Source organism: Cornus florida, unplaced genomic scaffold (assembly GCF_030987335.1).
Source record: "Cornus florida cultivar Cherokee Brave unplaced genomic scaffold, ASM3098733v1 CherokeeBrave_3.0.0_Hap2_Chr08, whole genome shotgun sequence".
NCBI lineage: Eukaryota > Viridiplantae > Streptophyta > Magnoliopsida > Cornales > Cornaceae > Cornus > Cornus florida.
In genome coordinates this window covers 23,428,812-23,449,135 of record NW_026775578.1, presented here as the reverse complement: position 1 = coordinate 23,449,135, position 20,324 = coordinate 23,428,812, and positions in this window count along the sequence as shown.

The window sequence follows — 20,324 nt, the reverse complement described above, 5'->3', positions numbered from 1 at the left end:
GATATTTATTGACTCATAAAAGGAGATGATTCTTGGCATGGAATTTGCATGCTTGCGCGGCTACAAAGACATTAAAAAAACAAAGTGGAGTAAATACAAGTGACTTCAAAATTTGTGTGTAGCTGGGAAGAGTTCTAATTTATTTATTACATGTATTTTGCATCAAAGTCCGTTTCATATGAAAGTCCTAATAAATTAATAAATAAATAAACAAAAATGGAAATTGAAAGAAAAAGTAAAATAATTAAGAATTGTCCAAAAGCATGTCTACCTGGAGTAGTATAACCAAAAGATCCCCTTAGTTCGGTAGAACTTGTATGATTAGTAGTATAAGGGGTTGCTGCACAGAGGAATTTTGCTAACCTAAAGTCACCAACATGTGCAGTCATTTCATTGTCTAAAAGAACATTACTTGGCTAGAGATCACAGTGTACTGTTGGGGTGTGGCACTGATGATGAAGATAATCTACAGCACAAGCCATATCAATAGCAATATTCACCAACGGGCCAGTGGTCTAGATGTATCAGGCCCCCTACTTTTCAAAGGGAGGTAAGAGGTTCGAATCTTGGTGAAGGTATGTGTGTGTGAGTACCAACTAGGAAAAAAAAATAGCAATATTCAATCTCTGAAGAAAGTTTATGTGAGCACTTGCATTTTTATCATTTTTCTGGTCATTTTGATATTCATGCATTTTTATTTTATTGCCGGAAATTATGATTTAAGTTGCAAATATGTTTAATTTAGTTAAATGTCATTTGTTTATTTCATAAAGAGCATTATGGACTTTTTGTTTTGCAAATGGTATATATGGTATTTGATTTAGGGCAAAGTAGACTTTTAGTAGGCACATGGCATAATTGGCATTTAGAAATAATGGAAGGACTTTTTGGTCATTTTGCTTGGTCTTGCATTTGACTAATTGTGAGTTTGACACATGGGGGTTCACATGGCCACATATTGTGTGTATGTGTGATGACATATAGCATTACAATTGAATGTGATAGACACAAAACACAATTTGCATAATGCCATTTTTCGCCCCTTTTGTTCTTCTTCACAGTAGTCTTCTTTACGTGACAGTTTGAAGCTTTTGTGATGGGAGTTTGAGAAGGGTTTGTGAATGAAAAGTGTAGTTGATGTATTGGGCTTCATTTTGGTAGCAAAGTTGCAATCATTTCTTCACTGCTGGGATTTTAAAATCTGATTTGAAAAGGGAAGGGTTGGTTAAATTTCAAGAGGTGTTCTTCATCTTTTTGCAAAATTGGTAGCTTACTTTGGATTGCTTTAAATTGTTGGTAGCTGGGTTTTCAAGTTGCTAAGAGGTAGGATTGTCTAACCCTCAATTCCTTTGCCTTTAGTGAGTTAATTTCTTTCAAATTTTGAGTTGCAAAGTGTGTACAAATAAAACTGAAATTATGTGCTGCTGAAACTTAATTACATGCTATTGTTTTGCTCAAATTCATGTAAATTCGTAATTTATCTTTTAGAGATGATTTGATATTATGATAATATAGTTAATTAGCTTTCATTGAGAATTGGTTTCATTTAAATTGATTGAGAAATGAATTTATTACGAATTTTTGAAGTTATAGTGTTTTTACTGGGAATTCTGGGTTGGGGACAGATTTTGTCCAAGTTTTTCTCATCAAACCTGATTTAAATGGTAAGGGAATTTGGTGAAGTAAGATTTTAACTTGAAATTATAGTCTTTGAACTTTCAATGGGCTTTGGATTCACTCAATTTGGATGAGAATTGAATTTTTTATGATTTTTCAAAGTTGTAAGCAACAGGCTAGAAATCAGTTTTTTGGGCAGAATTTATTTCGAAATTTTGGGTCAAAACTGTTCCAATTGGGAAGGGATTTTGTTAAACTAAACTGACGCTTTCAAAGTACATTGTTTAAGCTTTCATTAGGCTTTAGAATCACTCAATTTGACATAGAATTGAAATTATTATGAATTTTCAAAGATGGAGGTAACAAGCTGCGTATGAATTGTTAACAACTAGTAGGGGTTGTTTTAACCCTCACACCCTTTGTTTCCTTGTGAATTAAATATTTTAAATTGAACCATTATATGACTTGAATTAGGCTTTCTTTACAAGCATGTTGTGTAATTAAAATCTGAAATTTTGTAACTTAGATAGAAATGATACGTTAGGTGTTTTAAATATGGAATTTGAGCTCTTAAAATGTTGTTGATATTTATGCGCCTAAAAACTGAAATTCTAGTAATCACAATGGTTGTATTGTTATTGTTTAACAAGCTAGAAATTATATATTTAGTTCACTTCAATTATGGGTTATTTTGTTATAAGTTTGGTGTTGTAATAGTGTTCAAAGAACTGAATGATACATTATCCTTGAAACATGCTTCCATGATAAATTTGCTGCCAAAGTGTGTCCATAGAATTTCTATATGTTTTCTATATGTTTTCTATGTCTAATAACTTCTATGTTGTATAGATTAGATGATAACATGCTTGAGTTGATTTTTTGAAGGTTGTGATAGTATGTCATTGTGAAGCTTGCTACCATGATATATTGGTTGCCAAAGTATGTTTATAGAATTGGATTTTGATGTGAGTAATGATGTGGTATTATAATATTGTGAAGCATGTGCATTCATCCATAGCATTGAGCATGAAAGAAAAGGGGAAAGTGTTTTAAAATGAAAGTGAAAGGGATTTTTGGGAGAAGAAATTTTGATAAAATGGTTTTTATGAAAACCCGGACGCCGCGGGGATATCAACGGTCCGTGGAGTTAATGTAACTTAGAGAGAACTAGGGAGATCGCCCTAACATGGTTGAGCTATCTGGACCCCAAATGATATCGCGGGGGTACCAAGGGTCAGAGACAGTAGCCAATCCTTCTCTTGGCGCTGAGGGGTTACCGAAGGGGGTTACGTTAACAGTTTGAAAAGTGACGGTTGGTTTTGGAAAAATGGGGAGCGACATATCCATTGTATGACATATCCATTCATGACTTGGTTTATAAATGTGATATTATGGTTATTTCTCTCCCGGCATGAATGTGGTAATTATGGAGTAATAGAGATGGATATTCTCAGTTTGTGTTTATGATTAGACATGGGTAGTTATCCTTTTGTCTAGGTGCAGTAAATCTTTAATGCTAAATGGTTCCTTAGGTATTAATAGAAGGATAGTCTTTTCACGGTACAGGGGTTTACCTTTAGACTGATGGTTGTGCTAATTAGAAAGGTGATACTTTGTATAGAAGATTGTATTAAGGGGAATGATTTTGACTCTGCTTATATGGCACTTTATATTATTCTGTGTTGATTGTTTTTGTGTGATAGCATGATTATGTGATGATTATTTTCCCCCTGACTAGCATGACTCCCTTTCTGATTCCTATTCTTTGTTTGGATTCACTGGGGTATTAAGGATTGGTGGTTAGGCATTTCCTACTGAGCTGTGGTTGCTCATTCCTATTATATATACATTTTTTTCAGGTTATAGATAAGAGGTCGTGGAGGGATTTCCTCCACAGCCATGGATGGATGTTGGGTTCTAATTGTTTATATATCTTTGTATAAATGGGAAATGTATATTTTGAGACCAACATGTATATTTGTAAATATTTTTCCAAAACAAATAGTGTTAAAATATTGTAATTAAAGGGTTATAGGATTTTAATTATGAAACCTACTTTAATATTTTCAGATAATGTGTGGACAGGGAAATGGATTTTGCGTGTGCGTGTTGGGACAGGGTACTTTATTTAACATGACTTTTGAAATAAGAGATTTTCTTATTATCAGCCTTGAGTATTAAAGTTTTATTTATTTATTTTTATTTTTATTTTTTTGGCATTGTTCCAGGGCTCGGTCAGACATTTCTAAATACAAGCATTTCTTTGCTCTGTTTTATATTCACAACCTGGATTACGGTCTAGGGTCGTGACAGTTTAAGTTCTTGGGCACATCATGTGTGAACTCTTCAGTTCGATTTGGGTGCAACCACTCCTCTAGACTACCTTTTCCCATGAATTCGTAAACTAAGGACTTGAAATCATTACCCTGGTGATCAATACTTGAACATGCAGTTATCACCTTCAAAAGATTCCGATGTCTGATGTTTCTCAATGCCTCACACTCAGCTAAGAAACCCTTGGAAGCCCCATGGTGTGCAAGGTTAAGTACCTTTACAGCAATAATGGATCCATCCTGATCAAGGATTCCCTTATAAACAGACCCAAAACTACCCAAACTAATTAAATTGGCAGCAGAGAACCCATCAGTAGCTTTAAGGAGGCTCTCGACAAAAAAAGGCTAAGGAGACTGTTCTAAAATTCAATTTTGACTTATCTTGATCAATTTTGACTTATTTGTCAAGTTTGTTAACTTTGATTAAAATTTGACTCTGCACACTAACTATTGGAAGCGGATTTAGATTGTCAGACACGCGTCTTGTATTGTGGCGACTATATGGCATTGTCCGACGGGGCTTATCCAACCGTGGAAAATTCAACTATTAAATTTTCGTTATCAGACAAATTATCTAAAAGCATTTGGGTATTTTGAATACCATCCAATCGGACGGTTATATTTTTTAAAAGGGATTATTACCAATACATGGACTTAAGGCCCAAATACTATAATATAATGAGGTCAAAGTCTTGAAACAACAATAAAATGGGAGGACCATACAAACTATTATACAAACATGGAAGGACCACACAACTTATTTCTATAAAATGAACTTATTTTGTATTTAGGACCACACAACAAACTATATTACTATAATGACCCAAAACAATTTACTATTATAACATAAAAACCTTAAAATATGTAATAAATATACGAAAGATCCTTAAACAAAATATTTAATATTTTTCTAAATATTTAATTTTTTAAAACTTCACAGTAAATTAATATGGACTTATAGATTTCTTTATACAAAAGATCTTATATATAAATTAAATTTAACAAAACAGTATAGCTCTGATACCAAAATTAAATCGAAAGCTACCAAGATAAAAGCATGCAATAACATAGAGATAAATTCAACAATTAAATCACAGAAATGACTGTCGAACTTGATAATGCCCGAACACTGATAAGAACGGGCCAACAAGCCAACAGTTCGAGTCAATTCACAGAGGAAATTCCTAAGTTAAAACTACGGCTGCTTGTACTAGTTGGATTCAAGAAAATTCTAGGATCTACACTGTCTGACTAAATAAAATCTATATATTTGATTTTTTTGTCGACCGAAGTTTTTTGCTTGAAAGAACTGAAAATACTAAATAAAGAAAAAAAAAATTGAATAAGAGCAAATTGGATGAATTATTTCATGGGAAATATATACGTGGATACACACTGTTTATACGTGGATACACAATATTTTACAAAAGGAAACACACTGAAAGAAATCACAAAAGAAAACACACTAGGAAGCTATGGCTGAAGGCTAGAATGCTTGATGGAAGCTAAAACTTAATGGATCTAAACTTGATATTGCTAAAACTCAATGATATTCTCTTGAGCTGAAGACTTCCTTTTATAGACTGATCTGAGAGATGGATCAACGCTTGAGATTGCAGATGCTACATAGATGGCTGAGATGTAAGATGCTTTAGAGATAAGGTTCTTTGAAATATTGCGGAACACCCTTATCTTTAAACTGTTGTCCTTTAGAAATTTGTGGCTTCAGAATCTGCTTTCAGTGGATTCTTATCTTCAAAATCTACTTTTTTGATGGAATCTTATCTACAACTGGTCCCTGAAAGTGAAATCTACTGTTGACTTTTTGACTCTGGAGTGCTCACTAGTATCTTTTGGCTAAATCATTATACTTCTAGCATATTAAACAGATTCCTTTCTTCAGTGCTGTCTGGTGAGCTGTTGTTTCCATCTGACAAATTATCTAACTGAGCATGTAGTCCTCTAATGCATTCTTCTTCCTTATCTATTATAGCAGCAACTTCTGGTGAGATTTCAATTTCTGGGGGAGATTTGACAACATATGGGATTCTGGTTTTGATAAAAATCTCCATATTAATATTATGATTTAGAAATCCGAAACCATGGTTATAACTTGGGTTAAGCTATCAGTATGCTTTATAGTACATTAAATGATCAAATGTTGCTTGTAATACCCCTAGTTTTCAAAAGGATATGATTGGAATTTAATTTTTATTTCTTGTGCATTTTTAATGGAATATGTGGCTATGTGCTTATGTGGCTATGAGTTTATTTGAGTCTATTTGCTTAATTGCTTATTTGAAATACGTGATTTAATTGTGTGTTTTATTTTGATTGATAGTGTAAAGTTGCTTGATTAATTATGTGAAATTTCTTGTAAATTATTTGTTGGTTTAAATGATTCATTGTTTTATTTTAATTTTAATTTTTAATTTAAAAAGGAGTTAGATTTGGATAGTAGTAGTGGATCAAATAAATGGGTCACATGGACTACTTGGATGGACCTACATGGGTATGAATTATGACCCATGGGTATTGGAGGTTGTTATTATTATTATTCTAATTAATAATGATACGGAGGATTCAGTTATATATATATATATATTTATTTATTTATTTATTTATTTATTTATAAATGATTACGTATTTATGTAAATACATAATAGTACAGGATAGTATTAGTATTACTATATATAGTATTTTTTTTTTTTTTCTTTATAAGCCAACTTGTTTTACGTATAGGATTAGGGTTAAATATTTTTGCCTATATAATTATATTTAAGTCTGTAAAATAGGAAGCTAGGTTTATATGTGAGTGGTATTATACCTAGAGAAGGAGAAGTAACAGAGAAGAGAGAAGAGAAACCGAAAGACAAAAGAGTGGGTTTTGGCCAAAAAATTGGGCCGGACCAAGGAGGGAGGTTGAGGGCTGTTTGAGGGTTAGAACCAGAACAAAGGAGTCTTTGACGGCAATCACGATCGCCGGAAAAACTAGAAAGAAAAAGTTAAGGTTTCAATTCGAAACGTAGAGGCAAGTTCTATATCTTACTCATTCCCATGGACCTGTGTTCTGTGCATGCCTAGATAATCTCCAGGATTAAATCAGACTTTAAAAGTGAACTTGTATGTGTATTAACTCAAAGTTTTCACTGTATTATATGATGTTAATTGAAATTGACGTATCTCATAAATTGTTTCATTCTATGTACTCTAAATTGTTGTTTATGATACATACTGTGTTTTTAAGTGTTTTTGGAATAAATTCGGGCATAAATTGAACTCCTAAGAACCCTAACAAAAAGTTACAGAGGTGTTTAAACGTTGCCGGAGACAGGGACGAAGGAGTAAAACAATGGAATTCGGTTTAGGGCTCTTAGAGAGGGAGAGAACTGACTCCATGGAAGTAGGAGCCGGCTCCCTTAAGCAAAGAGTCGGCTCCCTCATGAGTAGAGCCGGCTCCATGTGATGGGGAGCCGGCTCCCTTTGTGGTGGAGCTTGCTCTACATTTTTTAAAGCAGGCTATCTTGTTATGATGCGTACAGAGTGTGTTTTTGGCACTGTTTGGGTGTTTTGGAGTTCCAGACTGGATTTGGGTTGATTGTAGGGATTCTAAATAATTCTTCATGACATCTTAAAGTCCCATAATGCATAATTTATATCTGTATGCTAATAATTAGAACAATATGAAATTTTAAATAAGTTTACATGTTGTTATCAGATGAGGAGAATTTAATTGCTTAAATATTATTTTAGCAATTTAATGACTGTGATTATGATCTGATTTTAATTTTGTATTGGATGCATAATATGTTAATGATTAGAACAATATGAAATTTTAAATAAGTTTTCATGTTGTTAACGGATGTGGAGGATTTAATTGCTTAAATGATAATTTAGCAACTTAAATGAATAAAGTCTTATTTTAATCTTGTATTGGATGCATAATATGATCATGTGTATCTCTGATGCTTGTTTATGGAATTAACTGATGTGTTATGTTAATTATTTCATCAATTATTGGACTGGATGGATGTAATGCACCGGTATGGGACGGTGGTATTATAGGGACGGATTAACCAAAGAAGTTAAATCCTACCTATTTTGGAATAAGGGAATGGATCAACTATAAAAGTTAAGTCCTACTTATACTTGTGTCAGGTCAAATAAACGGTTGAATGACATACCTTAGTCTTGGATGGATTTATATATATATATGATTATGGTACTATGATATTAGCTTGAGTTTTAGGATCATGGTTAGGGTGCGTATATTGCCTAGGATGAATAATTGGACACAGTAGACACTTGGTCCCATGGTAGGTCTAGGTATACATGCCCACTTTATGTGTAATTTGCATGTTACCTTCTATTCAGGTTGAGACAGACCTATGGACTTGCGAGCGTCTTATAGTATGTATTTGTATATAATTATGGACTATATAGTTATTGTTAAGTTATCTAGGATGTATCTGCGTATCGGGTCTCTATTTGGACTGTAGTAGAATAGAACTTGTTTGTGGGCCTGACCTACCATCATTGTTCGTGCTGAGTAGGGATTGTCTACTTCATTCTTCCGGATTGTCTATAAAGGAGTTCCCTTTGTGATTTCTGTATCTGGTTGTAAACCGTTGATTGTTCATTTTTGGTTTTCTAGGGGTCTACATATTATGGATTTCCGAGTTGTATTTTAAATTAGAGGATTATTTGTATCAGAGGAATTTATTAATGGAAGTTTATTCTGAGGAATTATTAGACTATTATTTTAGTTTCTTTTCAACAGTTTATTTATTCTTATTAATCATATTTCTATTCTGCGTTTGATTATTTCTGATTTTTTTGATATCCTTGGGCGTTCGGGCGTGGGCCTGGACAACCCGCATCCGAAAATCCGGATGAATCACATTGTTGGTTCTATATGGTTACGAAAATCATAAGAGGTGTGTTATAACTGGTTTTGAACTTGAACTGGTTCTGAATTAATATAGATCCTATGCTGTCCAAGAATTACAGCTTCATCTTTTACCCATTCTAGGGAAGTACTATGGATTTGAAGGAGAATTGGATTTTCTGGCATGTAGTTTTAGATATCAACCCATTCTTTGAATCCATCAGACTTTGCTTCTTTAAGGATTAGTTCTTTTATGTCTTCACGAAAGAGCTCGACTTGTTGTCTAAGGATTTCTCTGTAAGTCAGGGAGAAAATGGGTAATAGGTTGGCAACTTTGTTTGTACCTGCAGAAATTGAACTTTCTGAAGATTTTCATCTTCATTAGTCCTTTGTTCAAAAAAGGTTAGTTCAGCTGTGGGGTTTGTTGTAGCATTTTATTAAATGAGATATAAGAATCCGATGTTCTTGCTGGAGATTATGATATATTTGGTTAGATGTTATTAAATATTCACTTAAAGTATTTAAATTTCTGACGATGGATTTATCGGGTGCATTTCTTTTAAACTAAAGATTATCTAAAATAAGTTTTGGTCTGGAAAAAGATTATATCTAGCGCGGAACTATTAAGCAGGGTTTTGGATAATCAAAAGAGGGTTAGAAGTACTTGGTATAAGGCTATAGATGTTGTTGTTACTCTTCTCCATACCTGCAAAATTTAACAATTAATTAGTAAACGAGATAAAATATCTGCTAAATAATTGTCCTTTCCTTTGACATGTTCAAATATGGGTTTAAAATTTCTTCCAGTAGTACAATCAATAAAGGAAATCCATCTTTTTGTTGACATCCGTTGTTGTTTTCCTTTGTTTGCAAATTTAACTATATTATCACAATCTGTTCTTATAAGAAATTCTTTGTTAAGGAAAATCTGAATTTTTTCAATAGAGTTAATTACTCCTAAAATTTCTAGATCTGTTGATGGTAAAGTAAATTGTACTTTATTAAAGGTTCTGCTTGCATGACAATAAATTTGTTCTTCCTTTCGAGAAGATTCTTTTGTAGGTTTATGAAGAAGTAAACATGCCCATCCTTATGTTGATGCATCTGTCTAAATTATTTTGTAACTATTTTCAAGTGGGAGTTGTAAGGGTTCTAACTGAGTGACTACAGATTTAATTTTCTTAACGAGTTCTATGTCTTGAGTATTAAAATATTTTTGACCATTTTTTCCTAGTTTAGAGTATAATGGTCCAACTAATTGTCCTAATTTTGGGATAAAATTGCGACCATAATTTAATAATCCTAAAAATGCTTGTAATAACTTGGTTTCTTCTAATTTATTAAGAAAATTTAAAATCTTTTGAACAATATGTGATTGTAATTCTACTTTTTCTCCTTTTATGAATAAGCCTAAAAAATCGATTTCTTATTTTTCTAATATCATCTTTTTATTACTTATAATGAGACATTGCGTTATAAAGTCATTTAGTATAGTTTCAAGATATTTTCTATGTTCCTCTTTAGTTTGACTAAAGGCTAGAATATCATCTATGTAAACACAACAGAATTTTGAATGTTTATTGAATATGATATCCATTTTTCGTTGGAACTCTTGTGGCGCATTTTTTAATCCAAAAGGCATAACAAACCATTCATAATATCTTTCAGGACATGTAAATGTAGTCCATTCAATGGATTCGTCAGCCATATGAATTTGCCAAAATCCCGATTTTGCAGTCAAATATAGAAAATCATTTTCTATCTTGTATTCGATTTATTAAAACATCTTTATTAGAGATTTTATAGCTGTCATTATAAGTATTATCGTTTAATCTTTTATAGTTTATAACCATACGAGCTTTTTCTCTTTTTATTTCGACATGATTTCTAACCATAAAAGCTGGACCCCTATGTCTACTATTGATGCGTAAATCCTCACGATTCGGAACGACGACGTTTATCTGCAAAACAAAGGAATGTCACCTCGAATGGCACTGGTGGGGTGCCGGCCGAGGACCCTCCAACGATCAAGTTAGTACTTGTAATCGTTTCACATAATAATTATGTATATTCTATGTATATTCTGTTTAGGGGTTTTTTCTCGTACCTTCTTTAACGACTTGGTGCCCTATTTATGGCTGTCGATTGGAATCCAATTGGTTCCGCCGATGTCGATGGTTGATGTTATCTTCCGCTTGTGCGAGATCATAGGAGATTTGTTGCCAGATTTGTCCGGGATATGAATAATCCTTTTGACTTCCTCCAATTATGATAGGATTATTCTTGCCCTGTCCACGTCAGATTTCATTATCCTTGATAATGAAATCTAATCAATCTTATCAAGGGTAGGGTAGGTTTATATTTTTCCCTATCAGTTGCCCCCCATTCCCAAGCTTGCACGTCTAGCTTTGGGAATGTAATTTTTTTTTTTTTTTTTCAACCCCTGTGAACAGTACCCACGGGGGTATTATTCATGTGAATAGTAAATCAGGATTTTTTTTTATTTTTATTTTTTCTAACCTCTGTGAACAGTACCCGCGGGGTATTATTGCCGCGGGTACTATTCATGTGAATAGTAACTTGTTCCCTTGGATACTATTTTTGGTACCCTTGGGTACTATTTTTAGTACCCTTAGATATTCTGCCCCTGGATACTATTTTTAGTACCCTTGGGTATTCTTCCCTTGGGTACTCTGCCCCTGGGTACTATTTCTAGTATCCTTCGGTACTATTTTTGGTACCCTTGGGTATTCTGCTCCTGGATATTATTTTTAGTACCCTTGGGTATTCTTCCCTTGGTATTATTTCTAGAACCCTTGGGTACTCTGCCCCTGGGTATTATTTCTAGTACCCTTGGGTACTTTACCCCTGGGTACTATTTTTAGTACCCTCGGGTATTCTGCCCCTAGGTACTCTTCCCCTTGGTAAAGGAATAAATTGTACGAGTTTCACTCAGGTCGTTACTCCTTTAATAAAGAAATTAAATTTTACGAGCTTCACCCAGCTCGTCCCCTTTAATAAGGAATTTTTATTGACTATCCCTTTATAGTACAGGGATATTAATTACAGGATTTATTCAGCCTGGGTCCTTGTAGTACAGGATATTTATTTACTATCCCTTATAGTACAGGGATATTTGATTACGGGATTCATTCAGCCCGGGTCCTTGTAGTACATGACACTTATTTACTATCCCTTATAGTACAGGGATATTTGATTACGGGATTCATTCAGCCCCGGTCCTTATGGTACATGATACTTATATACTATCCCTTATAGTAAGGGGATATTGATTACGGGATTCATTCAGCTCGGGTCCTTATAGTACAGGACACTTATTTACTATCTCTTATAGTATGGGGATATTTGATTACGGGAATCATTCAACCCGTCCCTTTAGCAAGGGAATAAACTTTACGAACTTTACTCAGCTTGTCCCTTTAGTAAGAGAATTAATTACCACATAAGTATAACATGTGAGGGGGAGGATCGTTTTTTGACCTGACCTTTGTAGGTTAAGTTCTAATCTCTAATGACTATACTTTTGTCAGTTAGGCCCTAGTCTTGGTCTCTGATGACCAAACTTGGGGTAACCGGGCACTGATCTTGGATGACTGAGCCTTTTTAGACTTTAGGCAATTAATTCTTAGTCTTGGTTGACTAGGCCTTGGTTTTGGATAACCAAGCCTTGATTTATAATAACCAAGGGTTGTACCCTTCCCGTCGTGTAGAGACTAGAAACCCAACTAGCTCGATGTACCAAGGTATGATCAATCTTCTAAACCTTGTCATCATATGTAGATCGGCGATTGATATCGTATGATCCACTATTCTGCCCCCGATGTTCGGATCTTGGGTGATGACCCATTCTATAGACATTTATGCAACGGACGGGGTGTCTGGTGCTGTAACAATTTACAGTTGTCTAAAAATATTGGATTGGGTTAGAAGTAATTACTAAAAATTAACCTGCAATGGATTATCAATCCAAAATTCTGCATAATCTGAAGTCGATAGGCCATTCCTGCAAGGGAAGAGAGGTGACGACTATCGTCTGGTAGGTGGAGGCTTAGTGTCCAGTGACTGGCTTGATGCCTGGTGGATAGAGGTGCGGTACCCAACGGTTGACAGATGACGGTCTGGTGGTCAGTACCTCGTTAGGTCCAATGATCGCCCTTAACTTAGGAACCTGCTTGGGAATACAGACCTCATTGGACATGGGATCTTGAGGGACATTGGACCTCCTTGGACCTGAAGGTCTCGATACATTCTTGGGTGTAGAAGGCTACCCTGATTGTATGAACAGACGGAGTAATGAAACTCCGTTGCTAGAGATATCCTCAATAGTAGAAGCTTTACTAGTAGATAGAGACACCCTTGTTGGTGGTGATCTTCTTGATGGGTGGAGACTTACCCATTTATGTAGGTACAGAAGGGCCAGACCTTAGTTTTCAACGATCTGGCCTTGGTAATTGGCTGCTACCCGATATGAGATGGAGTCTGGTCTTAGACGACCAAACCTCAGTAGTGAAGGGAACAAGCATTGCTAGATGGAAAACACCATATTGGACTGCCTGGGTCGACGTGCCAAATTTTGAAGGGTGGCATCACGTAACCCACTGTTTTGCCCCCAATATGATAGACGAGTAATCAAGATGTAGATTCCCGTCCTTACATAAGAACATGGAAACCCGTTGTCAACTGATGACTTTAGGAAGGTTTCCATGATCAGAAACTTTCGTCTTGCCATCCAAGCCAAGTCGCGTCGGGATTATTATTTCTTCAAAGAACTAATCGTTCCCACAGACGGCACCAGCTGTTGATGCGTAAATCCTCACGATTTGGAACGACGGCGTTTATCTGTAAAACAAAGGGATGTCACCTGGAATGGCACCGATGGGGTGCCGGCCGAGGACCCTCCGACGATCAAGTTAGTACTTGTAATCGTATCACATAATAATTATGTATATTCTATGTATATTCTGTTTAGGGGTTTTTTCTCGTACCTTCTTTAACGGCTTGGTGCCCTATTTATGGCTGTCGATCGGAATCCAATTGGTTCCACCGATGTCGATGGTTGATGTTATCTTCCGCTTGTGCGAGATCATAGGAGATTTGTTGCCAGATTTGTCGGGGATATGAATAATCCTTTTGACCTCCTCCAATTATGATAGGATTATTCTTACCCTGTCCACGTTAGATTTCATTATCCTTGATAATGAAATCTAATCAATCTTATCGAGGATAGGGTAGGTTTATATTTTTCCCTATCATCTACTATTACTTTTTCGTATTACCTTTAGCAATAGTTGTTCTTTTATTTGTTTTTAGAACTCTTCCTAATTATCTAGGGTAGGAGGATTATCTTGAGTTTTTATAGTTATGAAAGGATTTATTATATTCAATTTTGCTTCGATTTTATTTTTATACCAGTGCTTCTGGGGATCATTTCCTAAACTTTCAGTGGTTTCAGCTAATCTTAAAAGATTATCTATGTTTAGTTTAGGATTTTTAAATATAGCTTTGTTATTAAGGAAAATATTTGGTTCATCTAGATGACTGAGAAACATTAATACTTCAGAAATATTTTCTAAAAATTCGGTTACATCAAATAAGTTTTCCATAGTTTCCTGTATTATAGGTAAAGTATTGACATACGTAATAACTCATTTTTCTTTCTGAGGAATATAAGGAGGGTTGGATGGAATAAAAGGTTCCTTTTTTAAAGAACTGTAAACCCGTAGAGGTATACATGAATCTTCTACTGAGTGAATTTATAAAATTTAATCCTAAAATAAAATCATAAGTACTAGGAATATTATTAACTACATGGGTTTGTTGTAAAATAAATTTTTCATTATTAATTAATATAAGAATATTTTGAACACAATGAGTTAGTGGGAGTTTTTTATTATTATACTGACTCATATTAACATTATAGTTTAATTTTATTAATGATTCCTCTGGTACTAAATGTTTTTGAATTATGCTTTTAAATGCTCCAGTATCTAACATAGCTGAGGTTTGAACTAATTTTTCTTTAAATTCTAACGTTACCGAGAATTGGATTAGACTAGATGGTTTATATATTGAATTTATAGATTCTACTAGAGTATCTTCTTACTTATCTTTATATTTATATAACAGTCATGACATAATAAAGTTTTACAGTGATCTCTACGGTAATGACCTTCTTTAATAGATGTATTACATTATTTACAATTGTAAGATGAAAGATGAAAATTAACTAAAGTATATTGAGATGATGGATTGCTTATAGTGTAAACAAAATCTTCCATTGAATGAAATCCTTGCTCAAAGTCTTCATCATTATTGAAGTCGCTATCTATGCTTTCGATACTATATATACTTTCATTATCATCTTCAGAATCATAAATACTTTCTAGTTCATATAATTCTTCTATATGTTCCTTAATATCTTCAAGTATATTGATCTTTTCCTGTCTCATTTTGATAGGATTATGTTTGTATCTATAAGGGCAATTTGGTCTTATATGACCTGGATTTCTACAAATAAAACATCTGTAATTTCTTTCTTTTGTGAGTAATATATTTACTTTATTATCTTTTTTATTATTATCTTTATTTATTTTTTGTTTTTTATACCAAGGGCGCTTTCTGAATTGTCTGGGGTTATTTTTGAAATAAGGTTTTTTATTACGATAACTCTTGTAAGTTTTGCTTTTGCATAAATTATAATTCTTTAGTTTATTACACTTATAATTATAATTTTTCTGAGGTATACAACCATACTGTGGTGAAAAGTTTATTTGTCTACACGTATAATAAAATTATTTTTTAATTTGTTTAGATTCTTTACGTTGTCTACATTCTGCTTTTAGCATATTATAGACATGATTTACTTTATCTCTTATGGTTAACCTATCTCTTCTAGGATTTTCTAACCATTTTTCCCATTTCTTAGTTCCTATACTTCCTGGTAATTTCTGAAGATACCTATCGATAAATGTTTTTTCACCTGTTTTACCTGTGGCTGCGAAATACTCAAAAGACTTATTAGTATAATCCCTTATGTACCTAAAATCACAAATCTGTAGTAATTCTAGATTACGTAAAGCTTCATTTTGCTTTATTTGGATTTCGTCTAATAATCTATCTTCTCCAATTAACACCTTTTTTTATTAAACTGGTAAAACCTTGAATTGTAAAATTATCATGTAGGAGGGCATAATCATTAGGATAGGTCACTTTGTAGGATTGCCACCAATCATAGATTGTTCTCCTTAATAAAGTTTCACAATAAGTTAGGGCTTGTATTTTATTATCAAAATTGGTTAGAATAGATTGCCTAACACAGTCCTGTTCCCAATTTTTGATTACTTTTGCTCAATCTTGGGGATCGTGTTATGATATATCTACTATTGTTCCTGCTTATTGTGCTGGTATATTATCATAACGTCTACGATTTTGTGTCCATATGTACATGTCTGGTATATTTCTATTTTATACATAGGTTTCTTATGTGGGATTTAACCGTTGTCCAGTGGTAAAGTCATCGTTTATGCTATTAGTACTACCTATGGCATTATGCATTCCTTGGTCGACTAACCCTGTGGGTTGGCTTTGAGAAGTTGATGTGTCTATTATTTCTTTTCCGTCTCTATGTTCTACTACGTTTAATTCTTCTTTTATGGTATTTAATTCATTCCTTGTATAAAAGGATTCAAATCCTATAGTTACTATATTTCTTTTAATGTCTTCATTATTTCCCTGTCCTAAGTAAATGCTTTTTAGCAGTTGATACTTAGGTTCTGGATATTTTTCGTTCAGATCATCTATTTCTAAATTATCGAAATCATACATGATTTTACCTAGAATTTCATCTTCTAATCTATCATAGAGAACATTAATTTTTTCGGGAGATTCTATCTCTATTAGAGTAGTTTTAAAATCTTCTTTGTTATTATTATCTATTAAATTATCTTGTCGTTTATAATTACTGAAACGTATACTGGCTTCTCCAGTATGTTTTACATATATTTTATTATTTTCGGGAATCTTTTGGATTGTTTTATTAAGATTTGGTAATTCTCATTCTGTTTCTTCGTAGGTTTCACTACTTACTTTTCTAGGTTCAATCATTTGAACATATTTACTACTAAATGGCTTAACTATTTCATCAAATTATGCCTTTAAACTTTAAGTTATATTGATTAACTGTTTTCCCATAAATAAAGTATTAATTAATAGGTTTTCATATTGACCTGCCATTTTATATACTTTTGTAGATATTACCATCTTAATATGTTTACTAAATTCTGTAGTAGTCATTGTGTAATTAGGAATACATCCTACAATAGCTAAGTTAACTGCTAAATTTACTTCTGCGCTGGCTATTTGTGCTTGTTGATAGTTAGTCCATCTATCATCATAAATATAACAAGTGTTTTGGTTCCTACCTCTGATCTATTTAATCATGTTATGCCTATCATTATAACACCTAAATGCATAAGATCTAATTTAGTTTTTTCTAATTCATGATAAGCTTTTGGTGTTATGAGATCTAATACTACTTGATTATTAATTACACTTATTCTTATTTGGCTAAGATGATTATATATTTTACTCTGGAAATCTAACAGATTATTGAAATAAAGATTAACTTTATTGGTTACTTTCTTCATTCGTTTTTTTATATAATTTTGAGCATCTTGTTCATTATCATGTAAATCTTCTACACGCATTATTTCTTTGGCTTTTCTAAGAATAATGGCCATTCTTTATATGGTTGTGATAGATTCTTTCGCTTGGTGTTTTTAGTGGAGAAAGGATTAGTTGATAATTTTATCTGATAGCTTAACTATTTCTTTAGAATATTCTCTAGGAATACTTTCTTGTAATACCTTTAATTTTTCTTCAAGTTTATTAACCTTTTCAGATAATTGGAGTAATAACTGGATTAAAAGGTTGTTTTGTCTAGTATATATATTGTTTGATTTTACGTTTATCGTAAAACTTGTAAATCCTGTAGGTTCTTTATCTATTTTATAGAGCTTAGCTAGTGCTTGTAGGTAATCAGGATTACTAGTGCTCATAAATTATTGTAATAACTTTTGGATATCTTCTTTTAATGATTTTAAATAGTCTATAATTATTTTTTGATTTTCAGTAATATCTTTTATATCACTATTCATATCTTTAATGGTGAAAATTATTATTTTATTATCTAAATTTCCAGACTAGACTTTTGTTCAACTGTTGTTTTAATATAATCAAGGTTTTCTCCGAATCGTTTTATCGAGGTGTCTAGGTTATTAAAATCTAGTTTGTTCATAAATCTAACTAAAATCTTTGCCATCTAACTTCTAGAATATTTTGTACAAGAATAATTCTAGATCTAAGTTCTTCTATTCTTCGTTGAAGGCTATGTATGGTATTTCCGAGTTCTAGTGAAGTGTATCAGTTTTTAAGTGCTATTTGAAAATATTCTAGAATTCCTAAAAGTTCTTATTTGGTTAAATTGTGCATAAAATAAACTTTAGGGGTGAAAATATAATTTTAGCTTATAAAAGGGTTCAAATTGAAGGTCTTTACTTTTGGTTCATGATATAATAAATATGCAAACTACGTCAATGATCTAGTAATATACTTTTGCTACTACCACTTATATGTAAAAGTCCCTTTTTAAAATGACCATTTTACAGCTATAGTAGAAACTGTGGGTCCTAAACTCAAACTAGACCTGTGGATAGGTATAATGGGTGGCCGCTTACCCATTTACCCAAAAGCTCAAGCTGTTGGGTAGTTCTACATACCCACCCATTTATACCCAATCACTTTCCCATCGGATCCGGGACAAATGACCCTTATTACAATAGGTCATATCTAAGGGTGGGAATTTTGAGAAGAATGGAGTCAAATTCCTTATTTGACAACCCGATTTTTCTATATATTTGCAAAATTACCATTTTGCCATTATGCTCGGTTTTGCTCCCAGTGCGGATTATTCGATGCCTACAGTAAATTTCTAGTTTAATTTAGATAGATTATGGAAATCATTAATTGATCTGTGTATAAAAAATGCAATGAAAATTTGAGTTTATAAAATAAAAAAAAAAATTAATGAAAACGAGAATAAGTTGGATAATACAATTACAAAAAGGGTAAATTACTCCCCTCTAATTAGCTAAAAGTTCAAATAACTCCCCTCAATTTTTAGATATATCATTTACCTCCCCTAAAATGGATGTATGTTAATGTCAATTAATATACCGTTATCCTTTCTCTCTTTTCACCTCTCTTTTACAGCTTGATGTCACGCTCCACTATTCTGATTGAGGAGGGTATCATTGGCACCGTCAGCCGATTGATACTTCGTGTACATGGGTTTTCAATTTTGGCACCATTTTGGGGGATTTCTTTATGAGATGCAGTGTATACTATCAATTTACTGGTGTGCGTACTATAGATTTAGGGCTTGGGTTCAAACTGTCGATTCAACGCTTATTCTTGTTCATTGTAATAATACTGTGAATAAAGCAATTTGGTACAAGAGTGTTCGTGGGTTCCTTATAAATTAAAACATGACATAGATGAATTGGGAGCCTTGTTTGTTAATCTCCATGGTATACAACAATGAGTAAATCAAGTGTTTTGGTTTTTAATTTAATTTTTTAAAAAGGTTAAATAGGTCTTTTTGACAAAGTCAAAGGCAACTTGGACATTTTGGGTTCTCAGCGTGCTGACAGTAATAGCATTAACTAACTTTGACTTGGACAGACATTATTTTAGAGTAGATAAATGATATTCTTAAAATCGAGGGGAGAAAGGAGGTGAGCATAATTTACCCTTACAAAAAATAAAAACCAAAATTTTAGTTAGTTATAAAATTATGTATATAAAAAAGAAAGAGAACCAAAATTTTGAAATTTGAATTTTGGTTCCCTCTCTTGAGCAAAAGTGCCATCGAGAGTTAAAATGATGGTGACAACAATGTTATCAGGGAAATTGGTTCAATATAATTAATTGCATTGAATGATATCTGTATGCTTGTATACCTTTGCTCGACTTGTACTAGTTATTATTATAGTGCCATGGATGGGCCCCAGAAAAAAAAAAAAATTATAGCAGATCATTTCAGCCTCCCCAATAGCCTCCGTCTCTATCTCGTTCTCATCTCTGAACTTAACCCCTCTCTTTCCCTCTCTAAAACTGCAAACTACAAAATCTACAAGAATCAAAAGTTCAAAACCCATATATTTCAGTCTATGTATCTGTCTGCAAGAATCAAAAGTTCAAAACCTATCACCTATATCAAAACCCATATCGGCCTATTAGATTGTTTAAAAAATCAAAACCCATGTCTTTCAGTTTCCATCGCCCGCTGTTCGGGTTCGCCGTTCGTTAGCTTCAGCCGCTGACTCTCAACTCTCAAGCTTGCCCCTCTCTCTCTCTCCAACTGTTAACTGGTATGTATGGGTGTTTTAAAATTTTTTTTCTAAATC